Genomic DNA, 13,328 nt, shown 5'->3' on the forward strand with positions numbered 1-13,328 from the left:
ATATTGTAGGTATGGCTCTCTTATTCCACAGAAGTAAATAATTGCATTTCTTCAGATCAACTCGAATCTAAACCTGAGCTCCCATCCTGCCATGCTGGTGGGTAAGTCCATCTCGGTTACTGAGCATTTCCTCTCCATCTAGGATTGTACAAAGTTTCTAGGGCCTTAATTATCATGGAAATACCTGGAAATTATTTAGTTGTCTGTCCACATTGATTTACTGCTAAGATTCCCTTTTATGCCATCTTCCCTTCAGGTCTCATGACTCTGATACTCCTTTACCACCCTTGGAATCAAATGAGTGAATCTGGCAGCCCAAGCACCCAGGTGCAGCCTTCCCCTTTGAGGTTTTGCCACCATCCTGGGTTGTGTCACAGAGCAAGACAGAAGACTTAGCTGCTTACTCAACATTTGAGCTTCAGACTTCTAAGTCTTAAGGAATCTGTCTTCCACCTCACCTTCAAAGGCATTTCTGTCCTTTGTTTCTCCTCCTTATTTCAAAAGACAACAAGAGCCTATGTTTTGCTTTTTGCCTTACAAAAATATGAGGGTCTGGATACTTGCTTGAATGGGGGCGAGGGGCAGGGGGATACATAGAATTAATATCTCAACAAAATAACCTGCCACAAAAATTTATATCAAATTATAAATGCTTTTTTTACCCTGCTTTTTTATTTAAACATTATACCATAAACATTTCATGCCATGTGCTTTTGTAATTTTTAAGTTTTCCTTTATTATTTTCGAGAGACAGAGAGAGAATACAAGCAGGGGAGAGCGGCAGAGGGAGAGAGATTCTCAAGCAGGCTCTATGCCCAGCGCAGAGCCCAGTGTAGGGCTCGATCCCATGATCCTGGGATCAGGACCTGAGCTGAAATCAAGAATTGGATGCACAACTGACTGAGCAACGTAGGCACCCCTAAAATCATGTCACATGATTTTAAATGTCTGCATAACAGTAAGATCCTTCATCATACAAATGTATCATAACTTATTTAATTGACATTTCATAGCCTTTAGATAGCTCACTCTAAATGCAGTCTTGTCTGTATTTACTACCTTTTTAAATTTTTATTTTCTCTGGTTATTCAGAAGCTAAGGTTCTCTTCTGGTAATAACTAAATCTTGGAATAGAACAATTGGAACTAGTGGACATAATTTGGAAGACTAACAGTTTAAAGTTTTATCTAAACTCCATAACATAATTTCTCTCCCTCGGTATTACCAAAAGTGAGGCCTGTACAAAAGCCATTGGCATACTTGAGTTGTTTAGAAATATTTTTTCCAGAAATGAAGCAATTATTACAGAATATCATCTAGATAGTTGAGTAACAATGAATGTTACATGTCCATGGGAAAATTTCAACTTGGCTCTTATTACACTTTATTTTAATTCTAAAACATCCTGAACCAACAAAAAATGACCTTTAAATTGGAGCATAGTACTGCTTTTTTCATCTATTCTTTCTACTAAATACCCTTATAGATCTTTTGATCAAATTTGCAACTACCGGTTAACAGTCAAGTTGTACCCTGATCAAAGTCCCCACATCATTCTTGAAGGAACTGAAAACCATTAATACCCCCAAGAGACCAAATGTCTCTTCTTTTGGTTCACAAGTGAAGCTTTGATATAAGAACTGCTCTAAAGAGTCCAGCCAACCACTTTCAACTCCCGGAGCCACCAATATGCCCATAGAAGGGAATGATGAAAAGGAAAATTTCTGGAGTCAGATATTTTTCATTCATTCAATATGTATTTGTTGATCTTACTATATGCTAAGCATTATCACTAAGATACTGAGAATACCTCATAAACAAACAGATCAAAATTCCAGAGGAAGAATATAATGAGATGAAATCAGAGAGGAAATGGGACAGGGGTTACAGATAATATAGGGCTTTCAGGCCATAGTAAAGACTTTGAGAGAGATGGGAAGCTACAAGAGGATTTTGAACAGATGAATGTCATGACTGACATTTTAAAAAGATTATCCTGACCCGTGTGCTGAGATCAGATTATAGGGGTCAAGCAGACTAACAAGATCCAGACTCTTACAGTAATCCAAGTGAGAGATGACAATGGCTTGGACCAGGATTGTAATGCTGAGATGGTAGGAATTAGTTGGATTCTGCATGTATTTAGAAGGTGGACCCAACAGTACATTTTGCTAATGGGTTGAATGTGGCATGTAAGAGAAAGAGAGGTTTCAAAATGGCTGCCATTATCGTCCTGAACAAATGGAAGAACGGAGTCACAGTGAACTGCAATCAAGGAGAGGTGGAAGGAGCGGATTTTGGGGAGAAAGATGATAATATGATTTTATAATATTTCAACTTTGGGATGTCTGTTAGGCATCCTAGTGGAGTTAAGGCATAGTTTGTTGGCATATGAGTTGGAGTTCAGTGGCAAGATGGAGGCTGGAGATCTAAAATTGGGAGTCATCAGGGCACCTGGCTGGCTCAGTTGGTAGAGCATACAACTCTTGATCTTGGGGTTGTGAGTTTGAGGGGTATAGAGATTACTTAAAAATAAAATCTTTTAAAAAAAATAATAAAATTGGGAGTCATCATCATAAGGAAGTTATTTAGAACCACAGACTAAAGAGTAGATAGAAAAGAGTTCCAAGAATTGAATAGTGGGGCACTCCAATATTAAGATAGAACTGGGTTTGTATGAGCTTAGCTACTTACAAATTCTAAGATCTGTAATGCCTAATTTCGCCTCTCTGAACCTTTGTTTTGTTGTTGTTGTTGTTGTTCTTGCTTAAACCTGTAAAATGACATACTTTGGCTAGTATCTTTTATGATTATTGTGATGACTAAGTGAATTTTTCATTTAAAGTGCTTAACACACTGCCTGGCACATGGTGAATACTCAGTAAAATATTAGCTGTTATTATTATTTTTAAACCAGAATTTGTTTTCCAAAATGTTGCTGGTTGCCTTGGTGATAATATACTCATAGACTCAGTACAGTAGCAATACTCATTATTTAGCTAGGTAAAAAGTGGCAAACTGGAAGTGTCCAGTGAGCCACTCACTCCTCCATATGTAATATCTTAAATAAGTTACATTTTTAGCCAGTAGCCTTTTTTCCAACTTGTTAGCTTTTGAAGTCCTCCTAAATATTTAATTTTGTTTGAATCCCTTTTGAAAGTTTTTAATTATTTTATTTATTTTTCATCATTAGAAGTACACTTCTAATCCCCATCACCTATTTTACCCATCTTGCCCACCCACCTCCCCTCTAGTGACCATCAGTTTGCTTTCTATAGTTAAGAGTCTGTTTCAGGGCGCCTGGGTGTCTGACTCAGTTAAGTGTCTGACTCTTGATCTCAGCTCAGGTCTTGATCTCAGGGTCATGAGTTCAAGTCACATATTGGGCTCTGCACTGCACATGAAGCCTATATATAAAAAAAAAGAGTTTGTTTCTTGGGGGGGCACCTGACTGGCTCAGTTAGTAGAGCATGTAACTGTTGATCTCAGGGTCATGAATTCAAGCACCATTTTGGCATGAAGCTTAGGTAAAAAAAAAAAAAAGTCTTTCTTGGTATATCTTTTTCCCCACCTTTGGTCATTTGTTTTGTTTTATTAATTCCACATATGAGTGAGATCATATGGTATTGGTATTTCTTTAACTCACTTATTTCACTTAGCATTATATTCTCTAGCTCTGTCAATGTTACAAATGGCAAGAGTTCGTTCTTTTTGATGGCTGAATAATATTCCATTGCATATGTATACCGCATCTTCTTTATCCATTCATCAGTCAATGGACACTTGGCATTTCCATAATTTGGCTATGGTATATAATACTACAATAGACATTGGAATGTGTGTAACCCTTTGAATTAGTGTTTTTGTAATTTTGGGGTAAATAGTAGTGTATTATAGGGTAGTTCTATGTTTAGTTTTTTTTTTTTTTTTTTTAAGTTTTTTTCTTTAACGCTTATTTTTGAGAGAAGGTCGGGGGCAGAGAGAGAGGGAGACAGAATCAGAAGCAGGCTCCAGGCTCTGAGCTGTCAGCACAGAGCCCGACACGGGGCTTGAACCCACCAACCCTGAGATCATGAACTGAGCTGAATTGGAGGCTTAACCAACTGAGCCACCCAGGCGCCCCATGTTTGGTTAGTTTTTTGAGGAACCTCCATACTGTTTTCCACAGTGGCTGCACCAGTTTGCATTCCTACCAATAATGCACAAGGCTTCCTTTTTCTTCACATCCTCACCAGCACTTGTTGTTTCTTGTGTTTTTTTTTTTTTTTTTTTTTTTTTTTTAAATTTTTTTTTTTTTCAACGTTTTTATTTTTATTTTTGGGACAGAGAGAGACAGGGCATGAACGGGGGAGGGGCAGAGAGAGAGGGAGACACAGAATCGGAAACAGGCTCCAGGCTCCGAGCCGTCAGCCCAGAGCCTGACGCGGGGCTCGAACTCACGGACCGTGAGATCGTGACCTGGCTGAAGTCGGACGCTTAACCGACTGCGCCACCCAGGCGCCCCTCTTGTGTTTTTTATTTTAGCCATCCTGACAGGTGTGAGGTGATATCTTATTGTAGTTTTGATTTATATTTCCCTGATAGTGAGTGATGTTGAGCATCTTTTCATGTGTCTGTTGGCCATCTGGATGTCTTTGGAGAAAGAAGATTTTTTGTTTTGTTTTGTTTTGTTTTGTTTTGTTTTGTTTTGTTTTGTTTTTAGTGAGAGAGAGCTCCAGCTCGGGAGAGGGGCAGAGGGAGAGAGAAAGTGAATCTTAAGCAGGCTCCATGCTCAGTACGGAGCCTGTCACGTGGCTTGATCCCATGACCTGAGTTAAAATCAAGAGTCGGACACCCAACTGACTGAGCCACCCAGGAGCCCCAAGAAGTTATTTTTATTTAGCTGCCAAGATCTATGAAACATAATAATAGAGACTCTCCTTTAAAGTTTTGGCATTCAGTATGGGTGAGTGCTATAAAACTAAACATGTGACTGGTAAACTGAAATAAGGATGTATTTCTTCAGCAGATTTGAGTAATCATTTGGTCTGGAAATCATTTCGTCCAGTATAGGAAGATGTCTTCTAAATTTCAAAATAAATGACCTCTTATTGTCTTAGCAAAATAAAATCTATTCTGATCTCATTTTTTACAGAAACCCAACCCAAGATTATTTGGGAAACCACTTTCTGTATTAAAAACACACATTTCTTCCTTTAAAAAGCCAGCATTTTTTTAGTGTCAGGGTGACTTTAGCATTTCTTTTCCTTTGGCCTATTGCTGAGGTGGCAAGGGTAAATTGAGAAACAAAAAAACTGAGACATTTTATGCTGGAAAGAGCATTCTTATAAATAAGCCAAAATTTTTCATTTGTTGTATTTCTTTTTCTTCCCTCATGACAAGAGAGAAAAAATTCAAACCCTAACCTATCAGTAGGTTAATAATTCTTTAAATATTGGTCATGATAAAAAATAATGTGGACATTAGGGGCGCCTGGCTGACTCAGTCCATGGAGTGCGCGACTCTCGATCTCAGGGTTATGGGTTCAAGCTCCATGTTGGGTGTAGAGATTACTTTAAAAAAAATAAATCTTATGGGGCGCCTGGGTGGCTCAGGTCATGATCTCACGGTTCCTGAGTTCAGGCCCCACATCAGGCTCTGTGCTGACAGCTCGGAGCCTGGAGCCTGCTTCGGATTCTGTGTCCCCCTCTCTCTCTGCCCCACCCATGCTTGTGATTTGTCTCTGTCTTTCAAAAATGAATAAACATAAAAAAAATTTTTTTTAAATAAATCTTAAAAAAAAAAAGGTAACGTGCCCTTTAAAACCGACGTTTTCTAAAATTGAAGTCCAAAGTTAGTGTGCAATTCCCTTCTCTGCTGCTAGGTGGCAATTAATGCTTTGGAGAGAAAAAAATCTGCCCCCCCCTTCCCCACCCAAAAAGATACGTGCATTTTCTCTTCCATAAGGTAAGAATTCTCTTAAGGATAATATTCTCTTTCCTGTTTTGTTTTGTCCAAGTGAATTTACATTCACCTTTTCCTTTAATTGTTAAGAATAACACATACAAATCCAATGCAGATTGCTATAGCTAGGGAAGAATAGATCATATCTTTGAAAGAGGGTGGTTTCCAAAAAGGAGTGTATGTTCATCAGTGATATAGAGTAGGAAGTGGCTATAATTTCCCTGCGACATTTCTTTTCTTTTTTCAGTTTTACTAAAGAAAATTTCCTGTGGAAGGAATTATAACTGGCCCATGCCAACTTTATGCCAAATGTAATATAATTAACTATAAAACAAAAATGGAGAAAGAAAATAATTTTTAAGACCTAAAAGCAATTCCAGTGTGGCAAAGCTGCTTTTTCAGGTCAACTACAGGAAAAACAATAAAAAGATTCTTTATCAGAGTCACAGACTGGTACAATATTAAAAAAACAACCAAACAAACAGCAAACCAACAACTTTTTTTTTTTTTCAGACAACCTATTCAGGTTTACCTATTCCTAACAAAATTATTTAAAGACTATACCTAGTTTCTGTGTATGTTTACATCTAGTGACTCTGGTCTACATCCTTTAAAAAAATATGCTTCATCGTATACATTGCTTTTTGTGACCTTCCTTACCAAAAGGATATATATAGTGGGTGTTTGCTTCATAAAATTCAAAATATCAAATCCCTATTCAAAGAAGACTCTCAGTTTGGGTCTTAAAGCAAAAAGACACTCCCCAGGCTGAACTTAATGAAGCCTAACACCAAAAAGAAAAGCTGTTTCTGGCATTCTAGGCTTTCCCTGCATCCAGATGGCCTGTCTGTAGCCTAGCCAGAACCAGACCCTTCCTGCTGCCTTTTCTGCTGGCCTTGGATGACAGCCCCAGGCTACACCGGCTTCCATACCCCTTTAACTCTTCAATGTCCAAGCTTTTTAAGAGACTGGACTTCCAGTGTGAATTGGGTTGAAAGAGTAAATCAAGTTTTAAGCTTAAAGTTTAGTTTATAAAATATTTATCCACATCACCTTCCACCCGGCCCCTCCCATAGGCTTCCTCCCCGGGTAGCTCAGCTAGCCAATTGGCATCAGAAGAGCACCGTTTGGAAGGGAGTGTGTGTGGGCAGCTTGCAGGTGAGGACAGGGCTGCCAAGGCAGACCATGCGGTTTGTCCTGTGCCTACACCCAATACCTGACTTGTGCCTTTCCAGAGCGTGTGTATACACACAGCAGTTCTGCTGTTTAGGGTGTGGGTAACTTTAAAAAGTATTTTTTTTTAAATAACTCTCTGACAAGACTTAGGTTCAGCAAACAAGAAATGCATAAATGGGAGATATAAAATGGCCATGCATGGATTTAAGTGAGAACGTCTCTGAAGAAGTCGTGCCAGAAAAACCTACTCTGTGTTTCAGAAGTGCCCTTGGAAATCTTAACTGGTAGCAGCCATTGTTTTCATCGTAGGTTTTCAAACGTTTGTGTGTATATGAGCATTTCACCAGAAGGGAATACACAAAGCTGACTTCACACTCCAAGGCAGAAATCCCCATGGTTTTGCTTTTCTCCACATAGACAGATGCTATTAACTGATTTATAAGGGTGTTTCTAAGTTGGTCAGAATAGATATTTTTGCATGAAAGCCTATGACTCTGTATCTTTTGCCTTATTTTTGAATCTCATTTCTTAGTTCTGTGCTCCCTATTATTTTTAATTATTATTATTATGCCTGTTGCCAAGCTGTTTTACTTTCCGCCGAGTTGATTAGAGACCTGAGAAATCTAGGCCAACATAAAGTCCTGGTTTCCAGGTCAGACTACATGAACAAAGGGGGAAAAAAAGGCAAAAGTGCTAGCTTTCACAAAGCTCTTAAAGAAAACAAAACCAAAGCAAAAAATGCAAAGGAACCTAGAGCCTTAGCGAGTGGAGTTTAAATCTTCTTTTTTTTTTTTTTAAGTTTATTTATTTTGAGTGAGAGGGCATGAGCGTGAGAGGGAGAGAGAGGAAGAAAGGGAATCTCACTGCACTGTCAGTGAGGAGCCTGAGGTGAGGCTTAAACCCACAAACTGCATGATCATGACCTGAGCCAAAATCAAGAGTTGGATGCTTAACTGACTGAGCCACCCAGGCAAGTAGAGAGTGGAGTTTAAAAACAGGAACCCATGGAAGGAAACATGACAGGATAAAAAACTATACAGCACTGAGATGAAAAGAAAGTATTTAAAAGAGCGAATAAAAATAGATTTTTCGGTGTTTAGCCCGGAGTACTGCGGGTCTATGCCAAGCAATAGAATCTCTCTCCACAGCAGACAGACGTAAAAGGGGCACTGGGTGTGGCTTCCCATTTGTGGCTGCAGAACTAAAACACTTCCCTTGACCCTCTGCACCCAGCTCACTCTGTTCAGATCTTCCCTCACCTGATCTCAGCTTCACCACTTACTTCTCTGCATTTGCCTGGCCCACAGATGTTGTCTTCTGTGCCATGACCTTGTCTCCTTGCAACTAAGTTGATGAAAATTGGGACTCTCCATCCCACTATGTTGTCTCAGGCCACATTGCATAACATTCCTCCCTGTTGGACCCACTCCTCAGGATTCTCCTTTCCATGAAAAAAGCAGTGAACCAGATGGGCATTTAGGAGAGATTATGTCCTCAGGAGAGATAGGGTATCACTTATTATTCGATGCACATTTCCAGAATGCAGGCTGAGATCACCTAAATCCATACAGAGCAAAAAGGGCCATCATTTCTGGTTGTAAATGTCTGTTTTTCAGCTTTACATATACTACCTTACTAATGATTGATACCTGATGCATTGCAATCGGATTTTCACAGAACGATAAAATACTACTCCCTCTAGGACGTCAATGTTAGAAAAAAAATTTATGAAAGCAAAAAAGGAACTAACAAATAGAGTTCAATGTCAATTTTTCTTAGAAAATCCAAAGAAAAGCCCAATTAGAGGGGAAGATTATTTTATAATAATTCATCTACTGTGGGTTTAATGCTCCTTTTTTTAAAAAGTGCTTTTTATTTCTGTGAAGAGAATTTTACTTCCCTTTCATTTTGAGGAGAGGGACAAAAACTTGGGAACACTATCCCTGCATTCTAGAATAAAAAGAAAATTGCTGGCATGAGAAATGTTATGAATTTGTGAAAAACGATAGCTTTATTTCCTAATTAGAATATTGCATTTTTCTTCACTTTCCCCATCACCATGAGAGTATATATGTGTATATATATATATATATATATATATATATATATATATGTGTGTGTGTGTGTGTATGTATATATATGTATATATATGTATATATATACATATATATGTATATGTATATATGTAAGAGGCAAGTGGCGTCCTTGCCTGAAAGCCTTTGACCAGATTTCACAATGCTAGTCCTGTGCTAATAAGAAGTCTTTATTTAGTTTCTGTCTTTCCAAACAAGCCTGTAAGTTTCTGACAGAGCAAATACCAGTTTGGTCCTCTCTGTCCTCTGTCCCTTGACCCCCAGCTGAAATCTGGCTCAGTCTGTTTACCTGAAAAGATGAAACTAGACCCTATTTCTGTAGCATATTTTTGTTCTGATGCAGGGCCACACAGAGCTGTGGAGAGTTCCAGGCAGGCCCAGGGAGGAGATAGAGATTGGCCGCCATCCAGTTGAGCTGGACGAGAAGTTCAGCTTCCTTGTCCTCTCACACACAGCCCCTTCCGTGCTGACCTTTGACTAGCTGGCAGTGCTCTTGAGCCCTAACCCTGCTGCTGCTCTGCCCACGTTCTTCCTCTTCACCGCACTCTCAGTACTTCTTGGAAAGAGGAGAAAGCCAGAGGAGAAAGGGCTGGGGAGAGGAAAACTGCAAGTCCTAGATTTTTGAGCCTCTAAGGATTTTCTCCGCATCCTTGATAAGGGGTTCTGTAATATAAAAGGATGTCAACAGGGCCGCCTGGGTGGCTCAGTCAGTTGAGTGTCCAGCTTCGGCTCAAGTCATGATCTCACAGTTTGTGGTTTGAGCCCCTTGTCAGGCTCTGTGCTGACAGCTCAGAGCCTGGAGCCTGCCTCTGATTCTGTGTCTCCCTCTCTCTCTGCTCCTCCCCTACTCATGTGCTATCTCTCTCTCTCCTTCAAAAATAAATAAAAACATTAAAAAATAAAAATAAAAAATAAAAGGGTGTCAACATATGACATGCAAAATTCACAAATACTTGGAGAATTTACCATGACCTATGCATCAGGGTAGATAGCTTACAAACCTCAGAAGAACGTGCTAGCCCTTCTGCAAATATCCCATAGTCTTTTTCTAAACTCCATATTTAATGGAACATTTTGCAAATGGCTTGCTTCTTTTTTGTGGTTATTATTATCAGTAGTTCCATTGTAGAGGAATAGATTCCAGGAAAAATTACGATGCATATAGACAGTGATCAAATAGCTTATAGAATTTAATGCTAATGCCGTTAAAAGTGCAAATGATTTTTTTATAACCGTTTGAATAATTTTGAAAGAGACCCAACCAATACATAACACCATCTATACCATGTTTAAAATTTAAGAAAAAGTAAATAATATGGAGTAACAATTGTAAAATTACCTTTATCATTGTAAAAGTAAAGATTTGATTGTATTTTCCTGATTTTTCTTCCCCTTTGATGACTTTAGTGCCAGTGGCTCAGTTGCATGCTTGGCCTCTCTCCTCCTGCTAACTTTGTACAAACAATGCCCTCCCTCATTTGGGGGTGTCTATTACCCTTTCATCTGGCCTGCTCTATTTACCTTCCAAAAGCTGGCATTCAGCTGAAACCAGAGGAAAAAAAAATCTTTCCCCAGTTTGTTGGAGACTTGTTGAAGGCAATTGACTGCTTTTCAACAGAAAACATTTCCTTCCCCTATTGTGTCACCTCTACTCCTTAAAACACTCAGTAAAGTTCTGGCTGAGCCCTTCTGTGATTGCCAGACAATGGCTTCCTTTAAAAAAATACTTAGAGGGGCGCCTGGGTGGCTCAGTCAGTTAAGTGTCCGGTTAAACATCTGACTTTGGCTCAGTCATGATCTCACTGCTCCTGAGTTCGAACCCCACCTTGGGCTCTGTGATGACAGCTCAGAGCCTGGAGCCTGCTTCAGATTCTGTGTCTCCCTCTCTCTCTGTCCCTCCCCCACTCATACTCTGTCTCTCTCTCTCAAAAATAAATAAACATAGAGAAAAATACTTAGGGGCATTGAGGATGGCACTTGTTGGGATGAGCACTAGGTGTTGTATGGAAGCAATGAATCACAGGAATCTACCCTCAAAATCAAGAGCACACTGTATACACTGTATGTTAGCTAACTTGACAATAAATTATATATATATATATATATATACTTATTATATATATTTATATATACATATATTTATATATAAATATATAGTACTTATATATAATGTAAGTACTTATCATGTATATATATACTTAGAAGCAACTGGTGTCACAGACATGGGTATTTTCTTAAGAAAAGAGTCATTGGGGCGCCTGGGTGGCTCAGTCGGTTAAGCGTCCGACTTTGGCTCAGGTCATGATCTCATGGTCCATGAGTTCGAGCACCGCGTCGGTTTCTGTGCTGACCGCTCAGAGCCTGGAGCTTGTTTCAGATTCTGTGTCTCCCTCTCTCTCTGACCCTCCCCCGTTCATGCTCTGTCTCTCTCTGTCTCAAAATTAAATAAATGTTAAAAAAAAAGAGTCATTGATTTCCACCCATAATATCTGCACAATAAAAGGTACCATAGAACTAGAAGGGGCTTCCCTCCCAATCCTACCCATGAATTTTCCAGGGAAGGGAAGTGAGGCCCAGAGGAGTAAGAGTCTTGTCCAATTTCTAGAGTGAAGATTCTTCATTTTTTCTGTACCATGAATCACCTTGTCAATCTGGTGAAGCCTATGGACTCTCTCTCAAAATAATGTTCTTGAAAGCATGAAATAAAGTACGTGAAGTCAAACTCTTTCCTTATACCATAAACAGATATTAATTCAAAGTAGATCAAAAACCAAATGTAGAACTTAAAATGATATAATTCTTAGATGAAAACATTAGTAAACATGAGTATGACTGTAGATTAAGGAATGGTTTCTTCTGTCTGTTTTCTTTAATGTTTATTTATTTTTGAAAGAGATAGAGCATGAGTGGGGGTAGGGGGGTGCAGAGAGAGAGGAAAACAGAGAATCTAAAGCAGGCTTCAGGCTCTGAGCTGTCAGCACAGAGCCAACACAGGGGCCTGAACCCATGAACCATGAAATCATAACCTGAGCCGAAGTCAAATGCTTAACCTACTGAGCCACCTAGGCACCCCTCTTCTGTCTTTTTTAAAACAGCTTTATTGTGGGGCACCTGAGTGGCTCAGTCAGTTAAGCGTCTGACTTTGGCTCAGGTCATGATCTCATGGTTCATGAGTTCAAGCCCCTCATTGCATGGGGCTACTTGGGATCCTCTGTCTCCAGCCCCATCCCCTCCCCCCCACTCAGTCCCTCCCCTGCTATGCCCCTCCCCTGCACTCTCTCTCTCTCTCTCTCAAAAATAAATAAAAATTGGGTTGCTTGGGTGACTCAGTGGGTTGAGCATCAGACTCTTGGTTTCAGCTCAGGTCATAATTTCACAGTTTGTGAGATTGAACCACACATTGGGTTCTGTGCTGCCAACACAGAGCCTGCTTCAGATTCTTTCTCTCCCTCTCTCTCTGTCCCTCCCCACTCACGTTCACTTGCTGTCTCTCAAAAGAAATAAACTAAAAATAAACAAACAAACATACATTAAAAAACAGCTTTATTGAAATATAATCTATATACCATAAAATTCATCCATTTAAAGTATATACATTTTAAGTATATTTACAGAATTGTGCAACCATTATCACGGTCTAATTTTAGGACATGATTTATTGATTTATTGAGTTTTAATTTTTTTTTTTTTTTTTTTTTTTAGGAATCTCTATACCCACCATGGGGCTCGAACTCATAACCCTAGAGATCAAGAGTCACATGCTCTTCTCACTGAGCCAGCCGGAAGCCCCACTTATTTATTTATTTATTATTTAAGAAAAAATTTTTTAAACATTTATTTTTGAGAGACAGAGAGAGACAGAGCACGAGCAGGGGAGGAGCAGAGAGAGAGGGAGACACAGAATCTGAAGCAAGCTCCAGGCTCTGAGCTGTCAGCACAGAGCCTGATGAGGGCTTGAACCTGTGAACTGTGAGATCATGACCTGAGCTGAGGTCGGATGCTTAACCACTGAACCATCCAGGTGCCCAGCCCACTTATGTATTTTTAAACAATAAGGAGGATTTATTGGTTTATGTACAGACATGACCAAGCAGTGACACCAAAGTCTTGATTTTT

At 39.4% G+C, this 13,328-nt stretch overlaps 1 long non-coding RNA gene across 2 annotated transcripts in view; it reads left to right on the forward strand.

Moving 5' to 3' along the window:
- The window catches only part of LOC111556626, an 89,921-nt gene that overhangs the window by 6,131 nt on the left and 70,462 nt on the right, over window positions 1-13,328 (forward strand). Inside the window, exons 3-4 of one of the 2 annotated variants that reach the window (XR_006586412.1) lie at window positions 10-101; window positions 257-794. This is a non-coding gene — a long non-coding RNA (uncharacterized LOC111556626). Of the gene's footprint in view, window positions 1-9; window positions 102-256; window positions 795-13,328 lie in introns of those variants that run through there. The other variant, XR_002736273.2, reaches the window with a different exon arrangement.

Source organism: Felis catus, chromosome D1 (assembly GCF_018350175.1).
Source record: "Felis catus isolate Fca126 chromosome D1, F.catus_Fca126_mat1.0, whole genome shotgun sequence".
NCBI classification, from domain to species: Eukaryota; Metazoa; Chordata; class Mammalia; order Carnivora; family Felidae; genus Felis; species Felis catus.